Below are 18,636 nucleotides of genomic sequence, written 5' to 3'. Positions count from 1 at the left end.
TTAAGAAACCAGTTCGAGGCACACACGCGACTGTTAAATGCAATGCAACTGTAACTGACAGTTGCTCATCAATCACTGAATAATGATATTGCTCGATTATTCGATACAACCTTTAGATATGTGTTGGTGTATACGCATTTACGTATATTAACCACTGCCACGCACCTTGAAGCACCATTCAAACAATAAGAACAATAACAACAACAACAATATCAGCAGCAGCAGCAGCAGCAGCAACAGCAACAGCAGCAGTCAAAAGCAACAACAACAATTATAATCACCTTTTAAATTCGCATACGCACATATGGACATGCATTCAATATAATCGCAATACTTGTGACTGACTGACTGTGAAAATAAACCGTCTGCATATACATATATATATATATATATATACATATATATGGCAGTCAAATGTCTAGTGATACAGACACAAGATATTCAAATATTCATTCCTTACAATTATCCAAATAAACCGTTGAAAGATATATATTTACTTTTGCATTTTGTTTTCGTTGTTGTTATTTGTTTATAAATTGTACTGTTATTTATTTATACAGTTTGTTGTGTTATATGCTTACTTGCACTGCACATTCAATTTAATATACAAGAGAATTTTTAACCAACAAACATGATAGCACCCATACATTGTTCAGTGTGATAATCGTACTGAAAACTTCACCGCATCCAATGAACCGTCGCGCACGAGTAACAACCACGTACTAAACACCAAACAGTTGTGGAGTCCAGCAAGTTTATACAAATGCGACTTTGACTCCACAGCAAAATAAGCATTTGCTACTATTTGCTTATTCTTTATTTTGCAGTATTTTTGCTTTGCCTTTCTTTTGCTTTTTTTTTTTTTTTATTTTTTTTTTATTTTCATTTTTTCGCATTAAATCCACAATGTGGAGTCATGTGGAGTTCTAAGAGAAATATTATGGGCAAATGCTGTTTTTGAATTTCATTATTGCATGTGGACGATAATATGTTCGTTCGTATTGCTTGCTAAAAAGAGAATTCTTGCAGAGAACAAATTATAACTAAAGCATTGTGAGAGAGTTGAGAGCTCTCGTGAGACCGGCATTTTTTTTTTTTCTCGTCATTTGTTTTGATTTTTTATGTTTACAAAAAATGTAAACAAATCATCTGATATTGTTGTTATTGGTGTATAGTCGGTCCTCTTCAAAATTTATAAGAACATGCAAAAATTGAGCTCTTATTTTTCTTACATGCTCTGGTTAACCATAGGAAAAATAAAAAAAAATTTATATATATAAAAAAAAAAAAACACTGAATTAAAATACATTGCAAACGTATGCTTTGTAATGAACATAAGATTTATAAGATTGATTACATTGCAAAGAACTTGTTTTGACTTGAAACAATTCTTGCTCTTTCATGTTAATAATCAAAAAAGAAAAAAAAAAAAAAAGAAAAGAAAAGAAAAAACCAGCGGCGCTCTCTTTTGAATATGTTAACAATTACAGCATAAGAATGCAAAGGCAACATTGTTGCTGGCAACATGTTTTATAAACACTACAAGTTTTTCTAAATACAAGCTTATTATTATTATTATTATTATTAATTTCGCCAGAGAAATAAATTCTAAGACTAAACTCTTAAAAGCACTAGCATCTAAGGCTATCGTCTTGCAAGGTTATTAGTTGCACTACTTCCTAATGGAAATTGTGAATCTTAACGTAGGGAAGCATGAGTTTATTAATCGTTAGGGGTTTCCTCAATAGGTGCTCGATTTTCCTTTGATACTTTGAAGATTGTTAGGGATGACACATTTTCTTCTCACATTTCCAGTAATCAAAGTCAACAGAGTAATCAAGGAACGTGAACACGTGTGCAAATTATATAAGTTTTTATCAAAGTTCTTATGCGGTTTCAGTTTGTATTGTATTTAGTTAATTAAATTTAGGTTTCTTGCAAACGTTCCGATAACATTTCATTGATGGCATTTACCGCTAAACGGTGGAAATATATTTGTTTTTTTAAAACGCTTGCAACGTTTGCAGACAATATATTGCTTTGGACAACGTCAGCAGGATTTTACTGTAAGGGCGTCATATATGTCATATGCGTTGCGTACGAATTTTTATATATATCTACCACCAAGGGATGATGGGATATTTACTTGATTACAACCGAAGAAAGTATCAAAGACCCCACAAAGTCTACTTGAACCAGATTTAAACTTTGAATCGATTTAAGCACGGCCGTCTGCCTATCTGTACAGTGTCTGTGCTCAACGGACCCAAAAATGAAGCTATTGACTTTAATTTTGATAGAAATATTGAAAATACCTGCACGCAGCTTGAAAATGCTTATAAGCACGAGTACCTTGAAAAAAAAAAAACCTCTCTTTCTAAAAGCAATAAGAATACGTTTTTTTTTACTCATTGCTCACAAACTCTAACAGATAAAATTGTAAAATTATCAATGCATATTCTGTACCTATATAAAAATGGAAAAATCAACCCCGCCGCCTAAATCCCATATTTCGAAGTAATTGTCACCGAATATAAATTTTGTGGTAAAACAGTGGTGTGAAGTTACAAAAACCACAAATTTAAGTGTCAAAGAACAAAAAAAAACAAACCTTCGTTAGATTTTTGCCACACTAACACACATACGCAGAGGCGTTTGAAACTCCGTTGATTGATTCAGAACACAATTAAAAGGGGATCAAGTGATCATTACGTGTTAGTCTTGACCCACTATATATAATATTGAAAAGGTAGAAAAACTTTTTAATAAGTATATATCGCTTTTACGCGAATACCGAACAGCAGAGGAATATTTTCATATTCATTTCATTCGAGATACTTTCGAACATTTCATAATAAAGTTTTAGAGAAATTATAAACATTGCTTAGGGGATGACTCTTTCAGTTGGAACGCTCTTGCCTCTTAAATACTTTAACAATCTCTTTCCGCTGTAATCAAATGAAATTAATTACTTTGGTTAATCTATCTTTGGTCTATCACTTATTCTCATTAACTCTCTCTCTTTAAAATCCATTAAAGCAACATTGCCTAATACGCGCGATTTGTCTATGTCGTACATGAACTAAATTTTAACTTTAAAAAGTGATTATGAGTCGTAAATTAATTGTATTATCGGTTGCCAAGCTTATGCATGTTTGCGATGGCTGAGGGATTCACTTGCAATTTGGTCCTGTACCGATTGTGGGTGTGGCTCTATGCTAGTTGTGTACATCCTTTTTTTCTTTTTATTTCTTTTATTTTACTTATACTAAGATTTAATATTAATTAATTTAAGATTTACTTTAAGAGTCAACTGAACTCGACTGCCATTATGTTTTAGTTGAGTTTCTAGTATAAGTGTAATAAATAAATAAATAAATAAATAAATTGATTGATAGGTTAGTTTTATAGCGGTTTTATAACACTCTTTATTTTTCTTTCTTTTGAAAATTTTCTTTGCAAACTATTGTATACTATACTATGATCGGAAAAATTCTTTTCGACGAGTTTGTGATATTTTTTGCAGTATTCAAATTTGCCAGAATGCGAAAAGGTCGCGAAATATATTTCACATATGCATGTGAGTGCTATACGACGTGTGATGTCTTTCTATGTGATGTTGTTCAGAATACGACTGTGAGTTTATGCGTACGTATGCAGCACCAAGAAGGACTTACGCTAGATGAATTTTCTCGTATAGCAATCGTTTCAAAATAAACCTTCTTAGGTATATCTGTTCGTACGTCCGTACGAAGTTTTTAACCAAGAACTTTAGTGTTCGATATGAGTTTTCGAGAAATTTTAAGGAAATTTCATAGAGTGACATGGCAAAGACTCTAAAAATTGCGTCAAGTCCGGCCATACCTATCATACTTCCGCATATAAAACCTTTTATATATATGCGGTTTTAAGAACTTTGGCGTTCTTGATGATTTCTTAGCAAAAGTCTTTGCAAAACAGTGGATATTTTGGATGGGAAGGAGCACTCGTTTTGTGTAAGCCTCTTCACAGAGGTAAACCTGGACACGAGAAAAAGGTCTAATTTATTGCACTATTATGATTAATGTTAGTCAAAATCCAGTTATTTCATATGTAATAAATTTATTGCACTAAACTTGGACTAAGTAAATCTATTTTTCGGACCACGCTCTTTATAAATTTTTTCATGAAAGAGGCGCACCCACACACATTTACACATTTCAGGACAAAACAGGTTCATAATATAATAAGTTAATGGTAAACAACAACGTTTTATTAAATTTCGATCAGGTCGATTTATATATTCGTAGACCGACCCAAATCTAAGTGTTCGCTTTGAAGGGAAAATTTGACATGAGATGCATGAAATATTGTTTTTAGATATTTTCCCGCGATAATAAGTGAAAAATTGTACCATGCGAAGTAATGTAGCGACTTAATGATCGACCATGCCCGACTACAACGTTTTAACTTGTTATTTTTCCCAAAGTGTGCAGGTTTTTGAAATATGTTGCCAGATCTGCATTTGCAAGAATTTCCGTCAATTATAACTTAAATTGCTTCGCGATGGTTGTTGCGTTCATTTTTAAAACTCCACTTTAAACAAATTAAAACTTCTTAGCAGAGCAAAGCCGACTATTATATATCCCATACCGTCATCTATTTTTTTTTTTTTTTTTTTTATAAAACATTAGAAAAATTTTCCAAGTTGTGCTTACGTTATTGTTTTACAAATTCTTCGTTCCCTTTTTTACATTAAAAGGAAAAAAATACGTAGTCTCGTCATCAAAAGTTCGAATAATAAAATAGGAAATGTTTAACAAAAGTGTTAACGTCGCCTTTAGTTATATAATACCGATATTTCTCAGTTTGTTTAAGACATCATATCTATTCTTCGAGACAGTGACGATGACGATACATATTGGGAGTAAGAAATTCATTCCATCGTATAATCGAATATCTATTTATTTTTTTTTTTTGTCAATAGGAACGAGAAAATATATGAGATTTAATAATATTTCAGCACAAGCTATTATAATAACTTTGGTGTAATCGCTAACTGTGAAAACGATTCCCCGGAGAGTTGCATTCATTTTGCGTACCCTGCACGCTTAAGCAAAACTATTGCAATCTTGAGAGTCGCGCATAACTCAAATGAGGATTATTTTAGAAAAGCTGAACAAAATGGCATGAAATCTTCAAATCCTACATATTTTTTCTATTCATTTACTAAACTTATGCTCCACTTTATATATGAGTACATGAGTAAACGGATTAAAATAGATAGCAAGAGAAAGAAAGAGAGAGAGAGTGAGTGAGTGAGAGGGGGGGAAAAAAAAATCTTAATTATCTTAGTGTTAAAGCACAACACACCATAACTCTTCGTTACCGTATGTATAGTAAGTTTGAATGTCATTTTCAACATGATTGGTTATGCTTATATCAGTTTAAAGCGTAGTGTACTGTTATTTATATACTAAAGCAATGGACTCGACTAAGAAAAAAGAAATGAAAAATCGAATAAAGAAGAATATTAGGTTATAAACGAATTTTGTACTCTTGATAAAAAATAGACAGTAAATAGTAAAGATGGACCGAGGGAATTTTTATGAACTTCAATGTCGAAAGTTAATTATATTTTTTTCATTTCAATTTAAAGCAATTAATTTTGTAAAAGTTTAATTTTTTTTTATTTATATCTTTTTAAAATAATTTAAACTTTTCTCTTCTCTTAGTTAAATAAAGCTGTTTTCTTCGTCTATAACGTCGTCCGATGGATAGGTTTCAAAATTTTCGTCCTTTAGAATTAATTAATATATAGATGTTTTCTTTTGATTTTTTTTTTTTTTTTTTTTTTTTTTGACCGATCCCCGTTAATTACGAGAGCATTGACAAACTTAGAAAACCTTCCCTTGTTGATCATCAGCAAATATATGGCAAAGCTGAAGTTATGCACGTGCACAGTTTTCCATTTGCTCTGCTGTAATATCGTAAATCAAAAAACAAACAAAAGCTCAAGCATGCAAACTTACATGCATACACTTACATACCGTAAGGACGTTTCATATTTATGATTTTATGATTGCATACAGATAATTCCAAAGCACAGCCAAACCATAGCCAACTATAAAGACACAGTTGTAAACGCTTAACGAAAATAACAAAAAACAAAAAAAAAAGAATCGTAACAATTGGTCTAAAAACAAATGGACAGACAGATAAGCGACAGGAAGACAGACAGACAAATAGACATACAGACAGACATACGGATAAATGAAGAAAATGAAAAACGGATTTAGTTGTTTGGTGTTCAAGAATAGAAAAATCTTTACTTACTTATATTCTATACTTGCTATTGCGCTAAAGAAAGCCTCAAGACATAAAACACTTTAGTTACAAAAAAAAAAAAAAAAAAAAAAACAAGAGAAAAAAGAAAATGAAACAACAATAACAACAATAAGAATGGCACAAACAAATGATTATTGAGTTAAGCTCAGATATATAAAAACGTCAGCTAAAGTATGCAAAACGTTACATGCATACATACATGCATACACACGCATGCCGTGAAAGATGATAAAGAATAATAACCATGATGATGATAATAATAATAATAACAAAGCTAAAAAACAAAACAAAAAAATAAAAAAAATAAATAAATAAATAAATAAGAAACAAAAACATTGTTGATAATGATGATTTTTTTTGCAGTTGAAAGAGAACACAACCAGCATAGACTAAAAAGGTTAAATTTTTTTCTGTTCTAAGGTTACAATTTGATTGTAGTCATCATTTCATATAAACTACAAAAGATGGGTGAGTTAATAGTTAAAGGGTCTAAGAGTTTTATGGGAAGAAGAAAACTTAAAACAAAAAACAAAAAGAAAAAAACACAAAAGAACCACCCAAGGCTTTTTTTTTTTCGTGTACATGCTTGCATGTATAGACGTGTGTGTTTGTGTGTGTGTGTGTGCGCGTTTGTTTGCGATCGGGTAATTGCCTGACTGCCTACATAGTATCGGACCATTTGAAGACGAATATATATTCAGAAACAATAGTAGTAAGCGTTTAGACTGAAAGTGAATGAATGTTATAAACAAAATTGCGTTTGTTGTTGTCGTTGTTAACATAACATAGGATATAGAAAATTGCAAATATAGTGCAATCAAAGTAATAGACACAAACAATCATTGGTCAAACATTCAATGCGAATCGCATATTGCCGTCTACAATGGGGGACAACGAACGGCTTAGCTTTGCTTAAAAGCAAAATATCTGGAATTCCCTGCTAAGCAGCTAGACAAGCTAGAATGCACATAACTGCACGCATTGATTCATACATGGTAGCATGGCAGATAAGCAATTTCGGGTTTTTCACTTTGTTTATGGCGAAAGAAAAAGCTTAATTCATCCAACAGATTGACGGATGAACTTAGATATTATTGCAAACCTTCAACTTTCATATTTTATTAATAATTAGCTGAGAGAAAAACATTTTAGATCTGCATCATAGTGGATGCTATGGCTTTCGTTGCATATATATACAAAAATAATTATGCTATGGCTACACTTATAAATCGGATTTCGGATATCGCAGCAACAAATAAATTGATTGTCAATTTTTGCAACTCACTGACATTTCTACTCTCCGCCCATGTGTTGAGAAGTATGTTTGTCGCAAAAGTTCATAACGGCCATCATTCCAAGTAACATAGATTTTTAATCGCTTCTCTCGAAGCGTATGTAAGGATAGTTTGTTAAGACAAATCATTTCATTATCTATCTCTCTCTCTCTCTCTCTCTCTCTCTATACTGTTACTGCTACTGCAATAATAAAATGTTTTGATGAAAACCAATAATTTAGTTCCTTAAAAGTTGGGAAGCTATGTTTCTATGCCAAATAGAATCATGCTTGGGCCAAAAGTTTTCTGGAAGACATAGTGAACGTATCCAAGCTCAAAAATATTTCAAGGAAGAAAACTCTCTATCAGAAAGATCCAAGCTTGCGTTTAACGTATTCGAGGATGAGGTGAAGACTGCACGCAGTTGTTTGGCAACAACATTAAGGAAGAAAATATCTCTAAGGATATGAATGTGTTTTATTATTATTATTATTATTATTATTATTATAAATTTAGCCAGAGAATAAATTCTAAGACTAAAGTCTTAAAGCACTAGCATCTAGGGCTATCGGCTTTTATTGAAAAACTCTACCGCACTTGAGGTTTGAACCCACGACTATTGAGTTGCTAATCGAGACTCTTGCCTACTCGGCCACTCAGGCGGAATGAATGTGTTTTGAAAATCAATTAACAAAAGAATTCCTTTGGCCAAAGTAATGCTAGTGTTTGATAACTGCGTAGAATAGAGCTTTTTCGAGACGACTCTTCAAATTTTATAGTTTTTGTGATTATTTTTCTTTTTTTTTTTCAAGGCAAGCGAAAGTCTACAAAGATTACCTAAAACTCGGCACAATAAACAAGCAAGCTTTAATATTCAAGGCGTGTGATAAGTGAGAAAACGTACTCCTTGGAGAACAATTCTCTTTATTCTCTGATCTGACTTTATCATCATAGAATTTCTCGATCTACAGAAGCAGATAATTGAAAGAATTTTAATTCGGGATCATTCTTAGTGAAAGCTCTAAAAGGTTTAATCAAGTCACTAAATTATTTATAATAATAAAAATTTCAAAAAAGTGGAAGAAAAGTACTTGGCCGACTTATAAATAATAATTGTATGCGAAATAAGCAGAGTTAAGTTTAAGTTAAAAGCTTTATAGAACCAATCAATCAATTATTCAATCAAATTAAGGAATTTCGCTAAATTAACTGAAGAATACGACTATAAGTTTGGAATTTGTTCCAGAAATCCAATACATTCCAGTTATTAGGAAAATGACATATCTCCATTAATAATGTAACGATTCTTTTTAATTATGATTTTAGTAGTGTGTGTGTGTGTCATTACTGATTGGTGATGTTATTACTTGCTTTCCGATAAGTGATAGTTTTCAGAGAGAAACTATTTCAAATCACTCCTGACCAACACGCAATAATTCTTTTCGCAACACTTGCCGCCTTTCACGTATCGATATTAAAAAAACGAAATGTATATCGAAGATACTCGTTTATGCATCGTAGACTTTTTAATCAATCTGACGATATTAAATTTAAAAAAAAAAAAAAAAAAAACTAATTGCATTGCAACTTCTTGCCAATCCAATAAATAAATATGTTTGTATGTATGTTTATGTGATAGTGTTTTATAAAAGATAAACACCGTAATCATAGGGGCGTTGCACACGAAATGGTAATTTGTATTTTGATTATAGATATTATGGGTAAAAGAAAAAACTATTATTTTTTTTTTTTTTTTTTTTTTTTTTTTTTTTTAAGAGAGAGAGAAGAAAAAAAAAAATAATTATTAAAAGGATTTTATAAATGCAAATAATTTTTAATATGTATAGCGAACAAGTCTATAAAATTGTTTTGTATAACCTTCACTTCACAAGGGCATAAAATTGACAACTAGATTTCGCTATCTTTCATTTTGCTCTTTTCTCGCGCTCGCGTTCGCGCTCGCTTACTCTGTTTAGACGAAATCAATTAAAAACTGAAAGTCTTTATTTTCTGTTTTTAATCAACATTAATATGAAGGTACGGCTGGCTATCTTTAGTTATCTCCATGTATTGTTTTATTTTCATTTTTTTTTTTCGTTGTTCGTTTTTTTTTTTTTTTTTTTTTTTTTTTTTTTTTTTTTTTTTTTGGTATTAATGCGGTACTATATTGTATGATAAATCAAAGCATCAAAGCAACATAATTGTGTTCATCTGTATATGGCTTCATATCTATAAAGATATATTTGTGTATGTGTATGTGTTAGCGACTTAAATGGCAGGCGTAGCCTTAACACTTAACAATGTCACCAAGCTCGTCAAGAGTTGGTCATTGTCATGAGCTCATCAACATCAACATCATAAGCGGCATACGCTATCTATGTATCGGCATCAATCATAGACAGTCAGTCATACGTAGTCTTCTCATGGTATACATTTGGTATATTCTACCATGTAACCATGGTGTATAGTCTATTCGTCGTTTATCAATATAAAATTCATTATTTTTGCAACTTTAGGATACTTACTGGCAAAGTTCATCATATTTTACATTGTTCCTTACGTTATTGTTTGTTATTGTTGTTGTCTTAGTTGTTAGTGTTGCTGCAACAACTCAAAGTCATGGCATAAACTCATGAAAAATTCATAGATTTTATTGTTGTTGTTTTTAATGCTACTACCGCTGCCGATGTTGCTGCTGCTGCTGCTGCTGCTGCTACTGCTACCACTGCTGTATGATATTACATACAATGGAAAGTTTGACAAGTGAAGGAAAATTTTATTTGGTATAGATCGAATTTAAGAGCCTATAACTCAATAACGAATATAAAAGCATTGAACAAAGCCTATTCATGCCAAGCTCGGTTGATTTGATTCGAGTCAAATCTTAACGTGATGTATGTGAATAGCAAGCTAAACCACGGTTCCAAATCAAAATGTTTGCAATGACATATTTCACCTGATCACTCCCGATGGAGATTTTTGTTGCCGACTTTTGCTTTTCACTTTTACAAATTTATGGATCGGTTCAGTCCTTTTCGATATACTTGCACATATATATATATATATATATATCTTACTTTCGATGTCGAAAATAACGTTACACTCCTTACGTAGTAAATATGGCACATTCGAATGGCCTTTCAGAGGAGGTCTGTAGACGATGTCCATAGTAGCTTTGGTGATAATTAAAAATTACTTTTATTAGCAGAGGCGGGGGAAATGAGAGAGTGTGGGGTTTTTGTGTACGCTCCACTTGAAGAGTTCTTTGATGATCAATCACTTAAAGGGCTGTCTCCTTTACCTTTAAGACGGCAACAGCCATCGGAGGAAGTGGAGAAAGAGAAGAAAGTGGAGACACGCTCCATTCTAGTGGGGTACAAAGGACAAGCTATTGTAGGGTATTAATCTAAAGACACACTTTCATTTGTTCTAAAGACAATTTAGTGAACGCCAGATCTTACTTGTGGCCTAAGCGTTTCTCTCTTATGGAAAATGTGATTCGCTACAGACAGGTATGCGTCGTGATTATACATTATTGGCAGCAGTGATGGAAAATGTGTGTACCTTTGATTGGAAATAAAAGAAATGAGTAAATTTTTCTTTCTGCTTCTCTCTTTCTAACTCTCACGATATATATGTATATACATATATATTGAAAATTAGAAATCTTTATCTTGGTAGATTAGCAAAAGTTCGCGCCTTTGAAAATGCTTTGATTGCTATATAGAAAATTATTACTTTATTATATTCGTTATTAAAGATCGATGATCTTTGGCTAATAAATCGCGAGAAAGTGTTTTAGAAAAACCTCTATGAAATAAAGCTTGCAACACTTTAGGAAATTTCCCAAAGGCTAAAGAAATTTTGAGGAAAAAATTTTCCTTTCGTTTCTATCCGATAGGCAACATTGCATTTGTAGGCCAACAACAACAATTGGAAAAACTGTTCGCTATTGCTTCTACCGAAGATTGCAAACATCAATCAAATTCACTGGGCGACTAAATATCAGGGCAGTGCCACCTTCCTTTCGTAATAAGCTTTCTTAAATGATAAAAGACACGGGCAGACTAAACGTATCGGGTGTATATCGACAAGGCTGAAACCCTCCCTATCCCTTTCTCTGTCCGTACTTCTTCCTCACCGTTTCCGCCTTACAGGTAAGTAAGACGTCCTCGGATAATTGGTCATATTTTACAAAAGCAAAAAATTAAAAATGCTTTAAATCTCTTTGCGGTCAATGCTTAGACTCATATTATTCTTAAGCGGCAAAGTTGTTGCTTGAGAGAAGCATGTTAGGCACCGAAAAGTGTATAATGAGAATGACGAGAGGATATCTAGCGTGTTGCTATTGGCTCACCATGTATTTAATAGCGAGCTGCCACATATCTGTTAGTTTGAAGCTTAACTTGAAGTGCTTTCATTTTCATAATTCGGTTTTCGAGACTGTAAGACACTTTCTTGAACAAATTTCTCCCTAATTTTTTTTTTTTTTTTTGTATTAACCGGTTTCAACATTATTACTAGGCAAGCGTAGGAAATCACCCTTAAGTTTATATGATAACAAAAGTACGCTCCTATCAGAAACTCCTCTATACCTTTACCTTTACTGGGACATCCTGCAATCCTGCAGTCTTAGAGCTACTAAAGTTCCAGCAAGGCTAACGTATTTTTCTCTAGTGTAGCATTTTATGGGTTGAAAAAAAACAAGAACCATAGATACTACTGTCATCGCAACATTGTAAAGACTTTGAAAGCAGCCCCCATTAAATTTTTCGTTCACCTACACCACGCACATACACGTATATATGTATAAAAATGGTATAAAAGAAAAATCAATTTTTTCGGAATTTTTTTTTTATATTTTTCTCTCTTTCACTAAAATGCCGGCGCATTGTCGGTGTTTGAAGCAACAGCAATTGCTCTTATGATCTTTATGTGCCTATAGGAAAACTCTGTGTGGGTCTCAATGCTCCGCACACATATTTATTGTTACTAACGTTGCAAATATACATAATCCGCGATACGTATCTTGTACAAATATATATTTATAGAAATATATATATATGTATGTATGTATGTATTTTTGTTTTTATTTTTTTATAAAATTGTCATTATTATTTTTTTTTTTTGTGTTTTGTTTTTTTTTTTTTTTTTTTTTTTTTTTTTTTTTTGCTGAATATTTTTGTCATTACACTGTGCACACTTAAGCGAATGGTATTAATTGCTTGACTCCTTCGACTCCTCCCAGCCAGCATACGTACAATGGTACGTACGATGGTAAATGTTAACGATATTCAGGGTGTTACTGCTGCTACTATGTGCTCCTGATAAATACGAACGTATATAGATGTAAGTATGTTCGTATTTATTTCATTGCTTGCGACGGATGCACCATGTGTTGTTAATAAAATTAAAATTGGGAGGTAAATATCATAATATATGTTAAGGTACGCATGTTTGTATGTCTGTTTATACTCATTGAAAAGCAAAAATTAAGAGTAACAAAACTTGTTAAGAAAAAAAATTTCATTCCATGCAAAGTGTTGGCGCCGCAATATATATATATATATATATATATTGTTTTAATGATACCGCCATCATCTCTTTCTTTCCAATTTTCTTCCCTTTTTTTTCTCCAATTATGAATGTCATAGTCGTCATCTGACAGAAACATTCAATATTCATTAAATTGTTTTAGGGGCAAAGAAAAGAGAAAAGAGAAATTTTCTTATACATAATGCAACAATTGTTACCTTCCGTTAAAAGATAGCGAGAAGAATGAATAATTTAATTTTTTCTTTCTTTTTGGTCACTTTTTATTCGCCGATGAATATTTTCGAATATTCCAATATTATAATCGTCCATCGAATATGTGAGTGCCAGATGGAATTTCATCAAGTTGTTTAATTATTTATTAATAATCTATCCATGGAAACGAAAAATGCTTTCGCTGATAAGCGAGAATCTTGGTTAGAGTTGCACTTGTTTTGCGTCGCAGTTCAGTTGCATTTTAATATGTTCGTTGCTTGCCTCGTTTGGGATCTTCAATTACACCGTCTTCGTCTTAAGCTCAAAAACGAATTTGACGAGATTAAGTTAAATGATTTTAACGTCGAATTCACGCCTTGCGATAATATGATGATTATGCTTTTCCTCGCACTCATGGACTTGTTTTCTCCATAAACGAATGAATTTACAGAAACCTACATGTCGATATGTGAGGTCAACTTTATGTTTTACAAAATTTGAAACTTTTTAAGTGATATGGAGCTCTTCCCTTGATATCTGCATACATAGGTATGATATTTATGGGGGAAATTTACGATTCCTGGAGAGTAGCCAAGTTCAAAGTCTTTTTCGCTTAAATTTGCCATCTTGAGAGGTAGTGTCAAAGCAGCATATCACTGTATCCAAAAAAGAAGAACAAATTAATTTTTTTCCTGTTTTTTAAATCTGTTTATTAAGGTAAATCTATTTCGTCGCCTTCAAAGTAATCCCCATATTCAAATAATATTCTTTGTTAAAACTTTGGCCCGGCGGAAGGAATTCACAATGCACAACACTCGCGATAATCGAAAAATATTGTTAGCAGAACTTTGACTTTTGAGCGACTTTGTTGGGGGTATTTGCATTCTCAGCTTACCTTTAGCGCAATATTCGTTCAAGTGATCGGTTCTTTCCGGTTCGTATGCGTAGATCAAAGTTTCATCTCCAATAATGAGTTTCTTGATGTCCTAGTAGGGACGAATTTCCTGTTTCACTGACATTGTAAAAATTGGAAAACAAACCAAGCGCACGAATGATGAAATTTGACATAGTTGTCTTTCACCGACAAGTGTTGCCAATTTAGAAAAAAAAAGAAATGTCTGATATTCGATATACCCGCGAAATTTAGCTTGAATATTTGTTGTACGTCTTGGCCACAGTATTCAACTAACATTCATAGCAAATATGTGTCTGACGGTTTCCGCAAGCATCGAGCCTGGAAATATATCCGTTCAGATAAGTGTTACGAATTGGATGTCAAAGAATCGTTACAAGCCGAAAGTAAAGCGCTTCGCCAGTAAAAGTTAATCAAATACTTATTTCTTAAAACGGCGTTGAGAGCATACCATTGCTGAAATGAATCGTTTGATAAAACGAGTCTGTATTATTCGATTTTCTTGGAAACGAAATTCTTCAAATACCAAAGGGGAACATAAACTCATGACGGCTTGCTACTGAAACAGCTGGTGGTTGGTGGCAAATTTCACAAAAGATTGCCGGAACTTTTGATAGGTAGAAGGGACTAACAAGAAAATGTCATAGTGAAGTTTGGCATTAATGATTGGCTTTAAAGAAGCCATGCCGTGTCAACAGAGTTGAATCGTGAAGTGCCCAAATACTGTTTATATATTTTCCTGTAAATAATTCATTTGTAAAAACAATTGTAAACAAAATCAAGGATATCGTTAAAATCAACAATTCAATGCCACGAACTTAATATCAAGAGTCTTGGTATGAAAAAGTAAAAATCGCAAAGAGACAGATTTAGTATACATTCAGGTATACATGAGCCTTTCATCAATCCAATCGATTGATTTCACATTTTAATCTCTTCTTTGTTGTAAATCAAAGGCACTTTCCCTTGAAGCGTTTACTCCTCAATTCGCTTATACGTATTTCAGTTTTCTATATAAACTTTTTACGACGCGGAACGTTTGACTAACAGAAGATCAGAGGACGAACAAAGAGCTGGATATGTTTTAAGTAACGCAAAGATGTTTCTCTTATCATGGGGCTTGTGACAGATATTTTTGAACGTTAGAAACGCAAAAAAAAAATATTTCGTTGCCCTACATGGCTTGAGAGCACTCATCTTCTAATTAATCCTAAGGAAAAACTTAAACCCCATATATATATGCTATAGACAAATAAGTTTATATGTATATAGATAAACATGTTTAAGTTTCTTTATTGGGAGAAAAGGGAGAAGAATGAAAAAGTAACTAATAGCTTTAGTTAAAACAAATTTCAGATGTAAAGCTGGCATTGATAGTCTTTAAAGGGCTTTCCATCCATTTGCAAATATATAATGAATAATTATGAAAGAAACAAAGGCCGGAAAGTGAAAATATCAACAGATAGCAATGAACTACAATTATAGTTAATTTTTCTTTTATCGTTTCACTTTTGTTTGCTTTTCTTTTCACATCGTTTTTTTCTTTACATTTTTCCCTTATTCTCACTATTACTTCAAATGCAATATTAATAATTATATAATTATTTCTAAGTTGTAAAGAAGAATTCCTACATCTACATCTCTTTTATTTTTCTCACATATCGTGCAAAGTTACTGATAATTAAAATAAAATATTATTTTAATATGAAAAGAGCAAAGAAATTAAACACTCACCTGTGGTTTTCTGTTAATTGATAGCAGCATGTTAGTTGAAGAACAATTTTTGAAATTGATATTCCAAGTTATTTAAGAGTTCTTATAACTTCCTTCCAAGTCTTTTGATTGTTTCGAGAAACAAGTTACGTTCATTTTAAGGCCGAGTAAGCAAAGAGTCTCGTCTGACAGTTTAATGGTCGTGAGATCAAATCTCAAGTGTGGTCGAGCCATTATTCAATAAAGCCAATAGCCTTAGGCTTTTCAGACTCTATATAATGCATACATACAAAGTTTGATTACTATCTCAGTTATAGGAAAAATTACCGGACAACACAAGCAAATCACGGACGAACGGACCGATGGACTAACGTTAATTTTTAACTGCTTGACGCAGCAACTTTCAATTACTATAAAAAAACCGATCGATAACTTTCAAAGCAACTGAAACCATAAATTTATACGCTTGCGTTTGTTAAAGCCCAAACAGATTTCTTGGAAAAATATTGTTTAAAATTACCACTGAAGACTTTTGTGGCATCAATTGAGATCTATCATCTTAACTTTTTTAACATGCAAAATGGCGGTGAGGGGGAGTGTGGTGCTCATGTCTGAGTTAACGTTTTCGCGTTCATGATGAAAAGAGAAAACCTAGTCCAAGTATTCTTAGTTGCTTTCTACAATTAAGTTTGCAAGAATTTTTTAAACTTCTCTCTAATTCATTTGACTTTTTTCGGTTACCCTTTATCCTGAAAAGAAAAGAGAAAAAATCATAAATGTTACTCTCTATTCTATTCAATAAACAAAAATCAAATTTACTTCGAAAAATCTTACAATTGTTTGTTAATTGTAATTAAATTATAGAAAAATGACATTTTGACATTTTTTCAACTTTTTTAAATGAAAAACTATGTTCTTGAACTTCAATGTTGTCTGTGAATTTCCCATAAAAAAGAAAAAAAAGAAAAGAAATTGGCATTAAGAGCGGTATGTTATGTTCATTAAAAAGGAGGTATGTGTTAAAATAAAAAATAAATAAAAAAAAATTTTAAATTGTTAAACAAATTTTATTTCTCTCGGATCGAACTGAATAAAACAGAGACATTAGCAAGGCAGATAGCAAGTCGCGCTTGCAGGTTTTTTAATAAAGATTTCCAAAGCTTCGCTTCGAAACTTGCGGATGTTGCGTTTCTTTGTAATGCAAATTTTACGGAAATCGTTGACAGATGACCATCAAACAAATGGACATGATATCACCTTAAGCTATATGTTATGCCTCTGAGGAGAACATGACAGCATGCCACGAAAGTTCAAAAAACTCTATAATATTTAACTTCCTTTCTATAGTTGCGGCAGGCTAGCTTAGTCTAGGAAGTTTGTGGATCTTTCCCCTTGACTTAAAGACTGTATGAAAACTGCTTAGCTTTTCCTAGAAAACAAAGTACCGTAAAGTATTGAGTATAATGTACACGGCGGCAAGTAAAACCTGCTGACAATTGATGAAAACTTTAACAAAAATTCCCGGCAAACTCAAATTATTAAAGAGTTAGCAGAAATCGAGAATGAAATGTGGGTTAGTCAAGCAGAGGATTCAGTTAAGGCGAGCGAAATTGAATCGTGATATGCGAAGAGAGAAGGCGAAGAGCAGGTTTGAAGCTTTATTAAATATAAGTTCCTGTAAATGATTCTTTAAAAGTGATAACAAGAAATTGTATATAAAATCTATGGTCTTCTGCATGCAAGGTACAGTGCCACGAACTTAATCTTCGAATTATTAAATCTGAACTTGAAAAAGGCATTTCACACAGCATTATAAGCAAACATTTCTGCGAAAAGCACTTTCATGACTCATGCAGTATAATTTTGCCAAGTAAAGTCAATACGAAACCCTAAGGTCAAATTCTCAAGTTTCGCTTTTTTTTTGAGATATGTCTGCTTAATGTTAAATAGATGAAGTTAAACAATAATAATAATAACAGCTTACGATAGAAGAAGTAGTGGCTTAAATATTCTAAGATCATATCCCCTATGGAATTAATTGTGAAAAGATGTACACAAACCTTAAACCAGGTATTACGGGAAAGGTAATCAAATCAATTTGCTAACCGACCTTAAGTACCTTTAAAAGCAGTTTTCAAGGCTGCAAAAATACGCATCGCCCAGGAAGTTTCTTGTACCCGATTATGATTGACTGACGTACGAATTTCGGTTTAGTTGAATAATTAATTTAACCATCGAATGGAACGAATTGATTTCTTAAGCCTAGAAGATTGGCCAGTGTTGTTAGCTTTTTTTTTTTTTTTTTTTTTTTATACACACATGATAGGATGGTGGGTTTAATGTTCTTTTATAATGACTAAAATGAGAATAAAAACTCATTTTGGCGCATGTAGCTTTAGCGCAAATACTCTTAAAATGGCATTTGTCTTTCGACCTAAGCTGTTAAGAACTAAATCGTTTCTTTCCATTTGTTCTATGTCACGGATTGTCAACGAGATTGAGTCTGTTTTTGATGGCTTCTCTTTTTTCCAATTGATGGCGTATACCTTTTTTACATTTTTTGTTTTTTTTTTTTTCATTTTCTTTTTCGGATATTGTTTGTTGAATGTTTCTCCCTTTTTTTTTAATTTCGTGTTTAACCAAAATTCTCCCCATTAACAA

At 32.4% G+C, this 18,636-nt stretch overlaps 1 long non-coding RNA gene across 1 annotated transcript in view; it reads right to left on the bottom strand.

Moving 5' to 3' along the window:
• Positions 1-16,327: 16,327 nt before the first annotated feature.
• The window catches only part of LOC119638186, a 120,210-nt gene continuing 117,901 nt past the window's right edge, over positions 16,328-18,636 (bottom strand). Inside the window, exons 3-4 of the long non-coding RNA XR_005247395.1 lie at positions 16,717-16,724; positions 16,328-16,652 (exon numbers count right to left, since the gene is read on the bottom strand). This is a non-coding gene — a long non-coding RNA (uncharacterized LOC119638186). The remainder of the gene's footprint in view (positions 16,653-16,716; positions 16,725-18,636) is intronic.

This window comes from Glossina fuscipes, unplaced genomic scaffold (assembly GCF_014805625.2).
Source record: "Glossina fuscipes isolate IAEA_lab_2018 unplaced genomic scaffold, Yale_Gfus_2 85, whole genome shotgun sequence".
Classification (NCBI taxonomy): Eukaryota; Metazoa; Arthropoda; class Insecta; order Diptera; family Glossinidae; genus Glossina; species Glossina fuscipes.
The sequence above is the reverse complement of the archived record's forward strand: the minus strand, read 5'-3'. Positions and strand labels throughout refer to the sequence as shown.